The sequence below is a fragment of the Syngnathoides biaculeatus genome, chromosome 13 (assembly GCF_019802595.1).
Source record: "Syngnathoides biaculeatus isolate LvHL_M chromosome 13, ASM1980259v1, whole genome shotgun sequence".
Classification (NCBI taxonomy): Eukaryota; Metazoa; Chordata; class Actinopteri; order Syngnathiformes; family Syngnathidae; genus Syngnathoides; species Syngnathoides biaculeatus.
In genome coordinates, this window is record NC_084652.1 from 25,541,854 (window position 1) to 25,554,088 (window position 12,235).

The window sequence follows — 12,235 nt, forward strand, 5'->3', positions numbered from 1 at the left end:
ACTTTGTTCTGTTTCCGAGCTGTTGTGTGTGACTGCAATCTGGTTTGGGCTTTTAAAAAGCTGTGAAAATGTAGCCTACAAATCTGTAGTGTATGTTCTACATTTAGGAACAATATGGTGTAAGCTGTAAAAATGTACCCTACAAATCCCCAGTGTAGGTTCTACATTCAGGAACATAATGGAGTCCTGCTCAAAATCAAGTGACACAAAAGACATAAAAAAGAATGATGAACGTAATGATTTCTTTATACAGAGGTGAACGAAGTAACTCCAAATACTTTTCGAAGAAGTAACAAGTATACCACATAGCCATTCATCTTAGCTGCTGTATTGATTATGTTGTGGTGGTTTACATAATCCACCTACGGGACCTCGAGTTAGGTTACAAGGTTCTGCACGGACGTTATTGGTGGTTACATTTCCAGTGTTAGTGTGTTAGAGAGTTCCCGCCGCAATGGGTTCACTCTGTTGATGTCTGCATTAAAACGAGGTTTGCTTCTGTGTTCAAAACTCCGCCTCTGACTCCTTTTCTTCGGCGCTACACTGGTGACCCCGACATCAGTTCCGGCGTTTCCTGGACTGAACCAAACATGGCAACCGCCATCCTTAAATTGACGGAGTTTTGGGAGACGTCCGCAAGCAGCGTGGTTTGCGCAGACGAAGGCTCAATTCGCCCTCCACAGGATCTCAGATGATACAGCGCGCTATTACCATGCTGTCTCAGCCCTCGGGAACTCAACGGTGGACAGAGCAGTGAGTTTCATCACATCTCCCCCGGCCCAAGATAAATAAACAGGGCTCCAGGCTCACCTCCTCAAGGTTTTCGCGCTTTCACGGCCAGAGCGAGCCCGACGTCTTTTGGCTATTAATGGACTGGGGGACAGCAAACCTTCTGAACTCATGGAAATGATGCTAAACCTGCTGGGCGCGGAGGAGCCCAATTTCCTTTTCATGGAACTCTTTTTCAGATGAATGCTGCAGCATGTTCAGACAGTGCTCGCTAACACTACTAGCACTGAGCCCCCTGCCCTGGCTGAGGAGGCCAACCATTTCTTACTGGCCACCGAGTGTTTCTCCTCTGCGGTGCTGGCTCCGGCACGCTGTGACTCGCACCCGGGCGCCGGGGTGCCATCCAGCATGGGCCTCATTGCCACCGACGGCCGCGCTGGCGCAGGGTTGTGCTTCTTCCACGCCCGTTTTGGCGCGAAAGCGAAGAAGTGCCGCTCCCCTTGCAACTATGACGCGGCGGGTAAACGCCAAAGCCCGCGCTCCGTAGTGGTCGTGAGCATGAGTGAAGAACCAGCTGCTCTTCGTCATGGACACCCTTTCCGGGCGCAAATTCCTTTGTGACACCGGCGCCCAGAGGAGTGTCCTGACCGCCACTGCAGATGACGCCGCTAGCGGGACTCAGGGCTCGCCTCTACTGTCTGCTAATGAGTCCCCTATCCGCCCGTATGGCATAAAGACTGTGGACTTGTGTTTACATGGGACTTTGTCACTGCCGATGTCTCGTTCTCGCTCCTCGGCGCTGATTTTTTTTTTGCCCATGGGCTGCTGGTGGACATGAAGAAGGGCCATCTGGTGGACGCACTGACTTTCTCCTCGGTTGCCTGTGTCCGCAACGAGGCAACTTATGGTGGTCTCTCCAGTTCACTCTCAGATGGCACCAAGTATCAGCTCCTCCTCGGTGAGTTCCCTGGCTTGGCACGGCCCACTTTCTCCTCTGCCGCAACTAAACATGGGGTCGAGCACCTAATCGAGACCAAGAGCCCCCCAATTCACACTAGAGTCCAACGGCTCGACCCCGAGAACATAGCATTCGCTAAGTCCGAGTTTGCCAACATGGAGCGCCTGGGCATCGTCCGCCGCTCGGATAGCCCATCGCCACTCCAGTTCCTCCCTAGACCAGAGGGTGGGTGGCGACCGTGTGGTGACTACCGCCACCTTAACGATGCCACTACACCCGACCATTACCCTGTCCCCCACATTCAGGACTTCTTGACCCACCTGGCAGGCAAAATCATGTTCTCCAAGGTCGACCTGGTGCACCCCTCAGACATTCCCAAGACGGCTGTAGTCACACCGTTTGGCCTGTTCAAGTTTCTGAGGATGCCATTTGGCCTCAAAATGCGGCCCAGTCTTTCCAACGGTTAATGGATTCGATGCTCAGAGACTTGCCCTTTGTGTTCGTCTATTTGCACGACATGCTTGTCGCCAGCTCCTCAGAGGAAGAACATTTGACATGTGGGCTGTGCTTGATGTTAAAGCAGAGAAATGCGAACTTCACCGGCTTTCCGTGATGTTCCTGGGTTTCATTCTAGTGGAGGGGGAGATCCAGCAAAATCAAATCCGTTCTTCAGTGGCCCACCCCCACGAACCGCAAGGAGGTTCAAAGGTTCATCGGGAGTTCATCAGAAACTTCAGCTTCCTTGCTGCCCCCTTACATGCCTCTCCCCACAAATCTTTTGAGTGGAACGCGGCCTGCCAGGCGGCCTTCAGCAAACTCAAGGCCGGCTTTACGTCAGTCCTGGTCCTCATCCTGCCCGACCCGGAGAGACAGTTCGTCGTTGAGGTGGACGTATCGGGCTCAGGGATATGGGCGGTCCTCCCCCAGAGGAGCGCCAGGGATGGGAGACGACACCCCTGTGCCTTCCTTTCCAAGAGGTTGACTCCGGTAGAGCGCAACAACGACGTCGGAGACCGTGAGTTGTTGAGTCCTGTTTCGTGTCTATCTTCACATGGGAGATGGAGACCCAAGTGAAGGAGGCACTGAAGGACTCTCCCAGCCCAGCCAGATGCCCCGCCAACAGACAGGGTGATTGACTGGGCCCACACGAATTGGACGGTGTGTCATCCGGGCATCGCCAAGACCCAGTCAGTGGTGGAGGAACATTTTTGTTGGCCGAACCTCAGAAACGACATATAAGAATTTGTCAATGCATGCCTGGTTTGTGCAGCCAACAAACCCTCTCGTCAATGGCCTGTTGGGGAGATACGTCCATTATTCATTCCCCAGCGCCCGAGGTCCCATATATCCCTGGATTTTGTGACTGGTCTCCCGTGCTCACAGGGTCACAGTGCCATCCTCTTGGTTGTGGACCGGTTCTCAAAAATGGTCCACTTCATTCCGTTGCCAAAGGTTCCCTTCGCCAAACAGACCACCGAGCTCCTCTTGGATAAGGTTTCCGTTACGGCTTGCCCACTGACGTGGTGTCGGATAGGGGCCCTCAATTTATCTCCTGATTCTGGAGGGAGTTCTACTCCCTTATTGGGGCCCCAGCAAGTCTGACCTCGGGTCAACATCCGGAGTCCAACGGCCAGACCGAATGGGTCAACCAGGACTTGGGGACCGGACTTATGTATGCCTGGCCTCTCGTAACCACAACACCTGGAACCAGCAGCTCTGCTGGGTGAGTACGCTCACAACTCTCTTCCCTCTGCATCGACAGGTATGGCCCCCTTCCATGTTGTCCATGACTACCCCCCTTCCCTCTTCCCGTCTGTAGGTGGTGAGCACCCGGTGCCATCTGCATTGGCCATAGTAAGACGTTGCAAGTGGACCTGGGAGCTGGCCAGGAGGATGCTACTGCAGATGGGATGCACCTACAAGGCCGCGGCGGACCGCAAAAGGCGGAAGGTACCGACCTATAAAGTAGGCCAGCGTGTCTGACTGTCGCGAAAGGCCTCCCACTGCGGATGGAGTCCCGCAAGCCTGCTCCCAGGCCCATTGGCCCATTCCCCATGACTAAGGTGATCAACCTGGTTGAGTTTTCTCTGAAGCTCCCCAGAACATTGCGTGTCCACCCGACGTTTCACATGAGCCTGCTTAAACTGGCTCAGCCATCCCCATTGGTCCCACTGGCCGATCCCCCTCCGCCCCCCTGCATGGTTGATTGAGGCCTAGTTTACTCTTGTCATCCCGCCGCTGGGGGAGGGGTATCCAGTATCTGGTGGACTCGGAGGGTTATGGTCCCAAAGAATGTTCGTGGATCCCATCCTGTTTCGTGGTCGATCCCAACCTCATCAGGGACTTTCACGCCTCCCATCCTGAGGCTCCTGGGCCGTCTAGGGCCAGCTGTTGACGGGGGGAGACTGTCATGGTCCTGCCGGTCCGCAACACGGCACACACCGGAAGCAATCAGTGAGGCACACCCCTGTGCCTCGTTCCCCGTAATTACGGCAGATACAAATAGGACTCCTTGTACGGTCTGGCCTTTACCAAATTGTTGCCTCATGCCTCGTTCCCGTACTCTCGTGATTACGTTCCTGATCTCCAGTGTACCTACCCATGCCTGCACACTGACCTGCCTCTCATGCCTGACGACCCTGTTACCACTGCTCCGGTGGACTGTCTGTCATGGCTCTGCCGGTCCCAGCCGTGGCGGTGCAGGTTCCCTACACACCTGCATTGATTAGGAGGCGCACAGCTGCGCCTCACCTGCGATAATGAACCCCAGTACTTATAGGACCCAGCAGACAGTCTGGCTTGACCAGATCTTTGCCATTGATGCCTCGTTCCCGCACATCCTCTACTCTGATCTCGACTCCCAGTGTACCGACCCCTGCCTGTCTCCTGACCTACCCAGTAAGCCTGACGTCATTATCACTGTTGCTCTCGTGGACTGCCTGCCTTGTTAACTGACTCTGGACTGAATAAAGATATTTCCCGAACTGCCTCCACATATCCCGAGTCATGCATTTGGATCCAACTCCGCGTTCTTGTTATGACACAACAATCTGCCCAAGACATAGACCCAGCCGATTTAGCTGAGATCCATCGCACCCTACATATCCAGGTCAGACGCCTGGCCGAACAGGACGCTGCTGTCCAGGTAACGAATCAGAGACTACTTAAAATATGCGCTCGTTTGGAACCGTGGCGCATGTCCAGGACCAGCGCTACCAACGTCAGTCCGACAACGCCCACCGCCGCTCCGACTCCAGGCCCGTCCACGCCCGCCTTCCCGCCAGGTCGGTGTGCACACCACTCTCTCAGCCCAAGCGGTTCTCCGGAGACACTGGTAATGTTCAGCCCTTCCTCGCCCAGTGTGATCTCCATTTCGAACTACAGGCTTCCGCCTTCCCTACTGACTGCTCACGGATTGCCTTTGTGATGTCCCACCTCACGGGGAGGGCGGAGGCTTGGCCTACTCCCGAATGGAGCCGCAATTCCGACACCTGCTGCACCTGGCCCTCCTTCCTCTGGATGATGATGCAGGTGTTCCAGTAAGCTTCCCCGGAACGCAAGGCGGCGGCTTCATTGATCACTCTTCAACAGGGGCAACGCTGCATAGAAGACTATGCCATTAAATTCTGCGTTCGAACAGCAGAGTCGGTGGAATGAGGAGGCTCATCTCAACGCCTTTCTTCAGGGACTCCCACCATGGATTCGGAACCATCTCGTCTCAGTGGAACTGCCCACTACCCTGGACTCGCTCATTGCCTTGACCCTCAGAATCGATCAGAGGCTAGCTATCCAAGGAAGGGTTGACTCATTACATAGGGGGGAGCAAGGAGCTCTCACACCACAGCTCCAACAGGTGCCAGCACCTGAGACAGAGCCTATGCGAATCGAGGGGCTCAACGGCCTGGCTGAGGAGCGGCAACGACGCTGACGAGGTCGATGCTACTACTGCGGAATGCTGGGTCACCTAGTGGTCCATTGACCTGTCAGGCCAATGCATCCCACTCTCAAGATATCCACACCGGTGAGTGTCAACTACACTGGGGCTGGCTCGAATTGGTCTGTGCTGCAGATTACGCTAAGCACAAGTGGACGTACCTGCACGGCAACTGGATTCATAGATTCCTGGTCAGACGCGAACCTGCTTAATCCGCGTATAGTTGACCCGTTGGGCGCAGAGAAGACGCAACGACTCCGCAACAAAAAATTCTTGTGTGAGTGACGCACCGTACGCAATCCCTGAGAGTGACTTTTCCGGACAAACATACCGAACGCATAAGTTTTCACATTTTTGACTCCCGAAACAGGGGCGTTTTTTTGGGCAGGCCCTGGCTCAAGAGACACAACCCACACATCGATTGATGTGCCGGCCAAATCATAGCATGGGGCGCGGAGTGAGGCGCGGCATGCTTCGGGGCTCCAGAAGAGGGGAATCCACAGGTCAGGAGGATGCGTCGGACTCGGGGATGGGGCGGTGCTCTCCCAGAGGAGCGCGAGGGATGGGAGACTACACCCTTGCACCTTCTTGTCCAAAACGCTGACTCTGGCGGGGCAGAACTATGATGTTGGGGACTGTGAGCTGCTCGCAATCAAGACCGTGGAGGAGTGGAGGAGTGGAGGCATTCGCTGGAGGGGTCCCAGGTGCCGATCTTGGTGCTAACCGATCACAAAAACCTCAAATATCTCAGGACTGCCAGGAGGCTGAATGCCCATCAGGCCAGGTGGGCTCTATTCTTAACCCGGTTTTGCTTTACATTGTCGTTTTTTCCAGGTTCAAAGAACGGCAAGACGCAAGATGCGTTATCCCGGATCCACGAGGGTGAACGAGCCGAGGCCGAGCACGCTCCAATCCTCCCTGAGTCTTGCTTTGTCTCGGGCTCCACATGGGAGATCGAGACCCGGATAAGGGACACTCTGAAAGACTCTCCCAGGTCGGCTGAATGTCCCGGCGATCGACTGTTGCTTGTACCCTGACTGAGGGGGACTGTCATAGACTGGGCTCACACTAATAGGACTGTTTGCCATCCCGACATGGCTAAGACCCGTTCGGTGATAGATAGCAGTTTTGGTGGCCAAACCTCGGGTGGGACGTCCAGGAGTACGTCAATGCCCATCCGGTGTGCATGGCCAGCAAGAGTTCCCGCCTGCGACCGATGGTTGAGCTACGTCCTCTGCCTGTCCTCTGCCTGTGATGGGCCTGCCATGCTCTCAGGGTAACACTGCCGTCCTCTCGGTGGTTGACCAATTTTCAACGATGGTCCATTTTATACCACTACCGAAAATTCCCTGTGCCAAACGTACTGCTGAACTCCTTCTTGATGGGGTCGTCCGCTATGACGCATTACCGACCGACGTGGTTTCGGATAGGGGGCACAATTCGTATTGCGCTTCTGGAAGGAGTTCTGCTCCCTTATCGGGGCGAAGGCAAGTCTAACTTCGGGCCAACACCCAGAATCCAATGGTCAGACTGAGAGGATCAACCAGGATATGGAGACTGGTCTACGCTGCTTGGCTTCACGGGACCACAGCACCTGGAGCCAACACCTTGGATGTGTGGAATATGCCCACAATTAGCTGCCCTCCATATCAACAGGTATGGATCCTTTCCACGTTGTCCATGGATACCCCCCTTCTCTCTTCCCATCCGTAGGCACAGAGTCCCCGGTCACAACTGCGTTGGCGGTTGTGAGATGCTACAAGCGGACCTAGGAGCTAGCCAAAAAGATGCTGTTGCGAACGGGTAGCACCTACAAGGCCACAGCAGATCGCAAGAGGAGGAGTGCACCGACATACAGGGTGGGACAACGCGTCTGATTGTCCACAAGGAACCTTCCACTTCGGACGGAGTCCCACGAGCTAGCTCCCAGGTTGGTGGGGCCTTTCCCCATCACCAAAGTGATTGATCCGGTTGCTGTCTCATTGAAGCTTCCCAGGTCTATGAGTCCATCCCACGTTCCACGTGAGCCTGCTCAGGCCAGCTCGTCCTTCTCCGTTAGTCCCTCTGGCCAAGCCCTTTCTGCCCCCCCCACCCCCCCGCATGGTCGATGGAGGCCCGGTGTACTTGGTGCGTCGGCTCCTGTCGTCCCGCCGTAGAGGAAGGGAGTTCCAGTACTTGGTGGACTGGGAGGGATACGGCCTGGAAGAGCGTTCCTGGATCCCGTCCCGGTTCGTGGTAGATCTCAAGCTAGACATGAGACGTGCAAGTTCCACATTTTCCACCCCTTGATCAGCACGTACGCTAAAAGCAAAGTATGAAACGGATTCAAAATTTCCACAATTTCGTAAAAGTATAGCACTGCATTAATGACAATTTTGAACAGAGCTCAAAAATTCTTTCCAACCTAAGACATATTTTATAGATGAATAAAACATGTTTTTGTAAATCTTGCTGAGACATCAGTCCCCTAATCCTTGATATGTTTTTCAGGTGATATTAGGCTGGCCTTACTACTAATGTGAGAATTAAAATTCAGGTCTGAGTCCAGGGCCACCACCAGAATTCTAACTTGCCTGTTGGTATTTAATTTTATTGTCACGAACCAACAGTGCAGGCGGACCCAAATGCAGGACTTCCAGACAGAGACATAATGTTCAATGTGGTTTTATTCAGGAAACTGGTCGATACCAAAAAGCAGTCCAAAACAAGGCAGAGGCACAAAAACGGTAGACTAGGCAGGATCCAAAAGACATATAGCAAGGTCAGATGAGGGCAAACTAACCAGCTTAACAGGACATGATCAAACAAAATGGCACAGAATCACTGTGACTAAGGTTTCTCTAACTTACTTAGAGAAGCGGAGAGTCCCACAGGAAATTAATGCAACTCACTAAAACAAGGCAATGAACTGGAAAATGCCAGTGACAAAACTTCAATCTTAAATACATGGTCTAATTAGAATCCAAATGGAAAACAGCTCTGACAGGTAACAGGTGTCAGAGGTAGCACCGCCCAGAGCAGTGGCCAGTCCACACCCCTCTTGGCTGTGGCCAGGCCAGGGTTGCAGGCAGTTCAGGAGCCTATCCCAACTGTCAACGGGCAGGAGGCGGGGTACACCCTGAACTGGTTGCCAGCCAATTGCAGGGCATATAGAGACAAACAGGCACACTCACAATCTCAACCAAGAGTAAAGCGCCACGGTCATGAAATGCATGATTTTTAGTATGTTAATAATGAAAAAATGGCAGCCGACATCGACCCATGTGTTTTTTCACCACAAAACATGATTTTGACGTAAACAGCTTTTTGTAACTCCCGTAATGAAAATCGTCTCGAGGGATTTGTTTTTGAAAAGAAGCAGGAAGTGACGTACAGGATAGGATTGCCCTCAAGTGGACTCGTTTGTTTCTATTAGTTTTTTTTCTATTAGAAGGTAGCTTGTTGTTCCTTCATGTTAGCCAAAATGCCGGCTCTTTGCATTGCTGGACATTGCCTGAACACTCGGGAAGATGGATTTACCATTCATAAATTTGCAAGGGACCCGGTTCGTCGTGAAAAATGGATTGCATGGGTGCAGAGGACGAGAGCTTTGTGGGTTCCAAATGACAGGTAGGTGTGTATACAGCTAATAAAAAATAATAGTTTGAGGCGGACCACGTAATTGCTCTCTCATAACGTAAAAAAAGATCCGCGTACATATGACAGGAGCGTTAAATGTGTCGATGTCTGCGTCGGATGGCGTCGGGCTGCTGCGTTGCTTCGCCAGCAAAGGCTGCGCGTTGGGCTCGCCGACGGCGGTGGCTCTGAACAACACTACAGTCAATGCAGCACTCAACCGCGTGCGACGACAATGCAGTAAAGCGCCCCAGCTCGACGGTGTTGTTCATCTGGTACTGCGGAGGCTATGAACAACCCCTTAAAGCAGCACGGCTTGGCTCCGTGATAAGTCACCTCGCGGAAATGGATCGGACAGGGAGGCGGTTTGGCCATGATCGCATATCATCTGAATATGGCTCGAAACAATAGTGTAATATTGCCCCGGTAACTTAACTCGGTTGTGTGGTGCTCTCCTTTTCGAAAAGAGCTTCCGTGTCAGAAGGGCCGTGTTCGTCTCCCATAGTCCATGGTCCACCGCGTGTTTTCATTGCTGAATGTCTGGGTGACGTTATGGACAGGGGGTGCAGCCAATATGGCGACCATTTGGATGTCGTAGAATGACACTTCTGCAACTTTGCGCATGGATTACACGCTCTCCGCTCACATTTATCAATATCAATTTTAGAATATTTATAGGGATGACACTTGACCTTTAAGAAGACAAAGGTTGAGGAGAGAGTCAGGTGGTGGAAGTTGAGGAAGGCAGAATGTCGTGTGGCCTTTCTGAAAGAGGTGAGACAGGCTCTAGTTGGACAGAACGAGCTCCCGGAAGACTGGAATACTACTGCCAAGGTACTCAGAGAGGCAGGCAAAAGAGTACTTGGGGTGCCTTCTGGTAGGAAAGGGGAGAAGGAGACTTGGTGGTGAAACCCCAAAATACAGGAAGTCATTCAAGGAAAGAGATTAGTGAAGAAGAAGTGGGACATGGAGAGGACTGAGGAGAGGTGGAAGGAAAACATTGCGATGCGACGTAGGGCAAAGGTAAAGGTGGCGAACGCATATGACGACATGTACACCAGGTTGGATACGAAAGGATCTCTACAGGTTGGCCAGACAGTGGGATAGCGATGGGAAGGATGCAAAGCAAGTAAAAGTGATTAAGGACAGCGATAGAAATATGTTGACTGGTGCCAGTAGTGTGCTAAGTAGATGGAAAGATTACTTCGAGAAGTTAATGAATGAAGAGAATGGGAGAGACGGTAGAGTAAAACAGGCAAGCATGAATGACCAGGAAGTGGCAAGGATTAGTAAGGGTGAAGTTAGAAAGGCACTGAACAGAATGAAAAATGGCGCCGCATCAACAAGAGCAAGAGACAGCTGGGCGTAAAGCTCTGCCACGACAGGAGCAAGAGGCGGCTGGGTGACAGGTACCGCAGCGACAAGAACAAGAGGCGGCTGGGCGTCAGGCGCCGCCGCAACAGGAGCAAGAGGCGGCTGAGGGTCAGTGGGTACCTCTTCAGCCTGCTGCAGACCAGGCTTGGCAGGCATGGATACAAGGGTGGCAGAGTGCACAGGGACTTGTGAAGGTGAATTGGGAAACGTGGGTGATGTAGAATGAGTTGACTGACTGGTGGATTTTGCTTGGTGTGGCACGAGCGGAGTGTAGTGGGAGGCATAAACCTACACTCTACTTGGGCGCCTCCTCTGTCCACCATGCGGGGTCCCCAGATAGATGGCCAAACGGGTGCCCCAGAAACGGTCAGAGGAAGAAGAGTTGGGCTTAGGCACACAGGGGCAAGTGAAACAAATTGACTGGGACTGAAAATAGGGAGTGAAAAAAAAAACAGTATTCGAGTCAAAATCAGGCAGGCGGTCATATATGTTTAGATCCTCCTCAAAATCTGAAAAATCTGAGTCTTGCAAAACGTGGTGGTGAACAGGTTGGGCATGGGGGATAATCATAACACATGGGTGGTGCAGATGGCAAGGTAAGAGGAGACAAAAAGAGCCCACTTGAATAGGGAACGCTTCGTCAACAGGCTAAGTGCGCTGTGAGGCTGAGCGGCGGCGTGACCTGTCATGCCGCGTTTTGCCTGCTGGGTCCCTTTCTGGCCAGTTTATTCTGTCACAGGCATACAACATGAGTAGGAGCCAAATGCAGGACTCCGAGACAGGGACATGATGTTGACGGTGGTTTTATTCAAGGCAGAGGTCATACACAGATAAGCAGTCCAAAAAAAGGCGGAGGCACAAAAACAAGTGGCAACAGGCAATGTCCAAAAACATGAAAACGAGGTCTGATTACAACTAGGCAAAAAACAAGAGGGCACAGGAACGCTGGTCGTGACAACGAGGCGAAAACACAACAAGAGGCTTATATACTCACGCAGAATAATGCAGTCTCAAGCACGATGAACTGGCAAATGAGAGTGACAAACTCAAGGCTAATATACCTAGGCTAATTAGTGTCAATACGGTGCAGGTGTGGAGCTGCACCAGGGCAGTGGCCTGGCCAAGCCCCTGACAAATATTACATAAAAAAGAAATGGTCTTTTCTTCCAGCTCTTCCTTTAAAATAACTCCTACTCCATTTCTCTTCCCATCGACTCCATGGTAAAATAATTTAAACCCTGCTCCTAAACTTCTAGCCTTACTCCCTTTCCAGTTGCTCTCTTGGATGCACAATATATCAACCTTTCTCCTAATCATCATGTCAACTAACTCCTGAGCTTTTCCTGTCATGGTCCATATAGTCAAAGTCCCTACACACAGTTTTAGGGTCTGTGCATTCCTCTTCTTCTGCCGACGAAGCCACTGAATTTCTACCTACGTCTTGCAGATTAACAGTGCTGGGGGCGGGCGTAGTCAGCACCACGACCTATCCGTTAGCGAATTCGTTCGCTCATACATTGAAGAAAATAAGTATTTGAACACCATGCTATTTTGAAAGTTCTCCCACTAAGAAATCATGGAGGGTTCTGAAATTTTCATCGTAGGTGCATGTCCACTGTGAGAGA